Genomic DNA, 2,313 nt, shown 5'->3' with positions numbered 1-2,313 from the left:
TTATGTTGACAGATGCCCAAGTTTATTGTATGACGTCTATGATCTATTTATTTCGACCACCACTTACTGCTAAAGCCATCTATAGGAAAACGGCGGAAGCAAAGTTGTACACCTAATATAACCTCGCACATGTCCCGATATGCTTTACGCGAGGAGTATTAATTATGCTAACTCTTGACGTACAAGCTCACGCCACGTAACAGTACTTTTCGCGAGCCGCTACGATAGCCAGAATACGAGACGATTGCGGTCTCTCTGCAAACACAACGTGATCTCATTCGCAGGCTTCGAACTTTATAAAATGCCGGAGACAGACAGAGAATGTACAGACATCACGATACAAAATTCCAATACAAGACCAATCGGCACATGACAAGACAAGACGAAATGATCATGCTGTGGCTAAGGCGGACGCGGAAAGTAATTCTCCCGAGAATCTTACAACGAGTCATCGCGGGAGGCGACACGCTTAGATACAAATACCGCGCAAAATTCGACGCACGACCAATACTGCGTGCCTCTCGCACACAAAATACGACAACGATAATTACGTGCGCCTCCCGGACACGGAAATTGGCGACTCTACAAACTTGTTATGTTCGTCTTATCTCGGTAGTCCTCTCGTCAGGCTCTCTGTTCGCTTGTTACCTTGGGCACTCATAACGTCCTGTGTCCTTCGTATTCCTCGCTCGCTCGCCACAGCATAAGTGTCGGACGCTGATCCTTCCGGGAACACGCAGTGATCGCTATCACCACGAAGGGGGCCTTATCGCGCCTAATTGGTGCGAGGCTCTCGTCCTAGCGCACGGAATTCGACTAGGCCGCCGCATTTTCTTCGGCCGCCTCGGAAGCCTTCCCGGATCTCAGATTCGCGAGAGACTCGTCTTTCAGTGTCGGTGTCCTCATAGTCGTTGTCTCCGCTGCCGATCCTGGGCGCCGACCTTTCCTGAGAGGGCTCCGCGAGCTTCGTCATGGGGTGTCTTGCCGACACTTGGGTGTAGACTGGCCATCCTCGGCCGCTGTCCTCGCGGCCCCGCCGCCATGCGCCTGTGGCGATAAAATATGTCTCGAATCAAAACAAAGATATCGAAATGCGAAGCGATATCACCTGCGTGTTACCGGTCCTGTAGGATGCTGGTCACCCCGGCCAATCCGTCTTCCATCATTCCTATTCCCAGCCGTCTTCTCTCTTCCTCTATACTCGGTGAGACGACGCAAAATTCTCAAGATCGCAAGGAAGTCGCCAATTATCCTACAAAACTCGCGGTACGATAACACACGAAAAGAAACGATAACGTCGCCGCAGAAAATCTGCGGGACGCACAAATAGAACAAAACAAACGCGAAATCGATGAAATAACGTATAAGAGTGCGCAAATACGTCCGCCTACTAAAAAGTGGAAGGATTCAGGACGCCAGAGTTGTGTTCGGTCGGGTTCTTCTTCTGATCTTTATGACGGACGGAAAATGTCACTGTGGCGGCTTAAAGCATCACCAATAGAGTCGTTGGGGCATGCGTGCGATTCACGCCGCCCTTGAGTTATGCGCCCAGTGCCGCGCTTGACGCTGACCGAGCGCCCGCCCAGCGCGAGTCCTGACCGCCGTCGCGAGAGAGTCACGCGGTCTAGCAGCAACTCGCGCGCAGCAAGAATAGTTCACGCATAGAAATAAGGTTCTGCAGTGATCTTCAGCATCTTCACTCAGGATAGTATGTTCCGCAAAGGGCCTCTATTCTGATGACAGAGCACTTTTTTTGGTGTTGTAATCCCGCAACGAGCTTCTCTCTAAAGGATCTTTGCAGCAAAACGAGCTCGTCAAAGGCCTTTTCATATATTCATGGAGTGAGCTCGTATCAAGCTTTCGTGGAGCAGAGCGAGCCACTCTGGGGCCTCTGCAGTATCCTCTTCCTGGCAAGCTAAAAGGCTACAAGCTGCCACGGAAATGTCACCATTCCGGTCCCCGCGCACACCAGAGGAGCCATCGATGGAGAAGTCGCTCGATTCGGGAGTAACTCTCTTCCCGTAAAGACTAATACCTCTCGAGCTCCCGAGAGAGAGTTTCTTCATCAAGGACACACGACGGAGATGGCCTCGTCTACATAAACAGACGAGCACGAGCTCCCTGTATCCATCGAGTCGCTATCGCTGGAGATTGAGCCACCGATATGCCCAAGGACGCCAGGACGACGGAAGAAGAAGTGACTCAACCCACGACTATTATGCCAACTCTTCAGAACTGACAGTAACACTGAAGATTCCGAAGAGAAATAGACACACACACACCACACGCGCTGAAAGGCGGCATAAAAGCTCA

This window comes from Atta cephalotes (genome assembly GCF_000143395.1).
Source record: "Atta cephalotes unplaced genomic scaffold scaffold00026, whole genome shotgun sequence".
Lineage (NCBI taxonomy): Eukaryota > Metazoa > Arthropoda > Insecta > Hymenoptera > Formicidae > Atta > Atta cephalotes.
Note: the sequence above shows the minus strand (reverse complement) of the source record.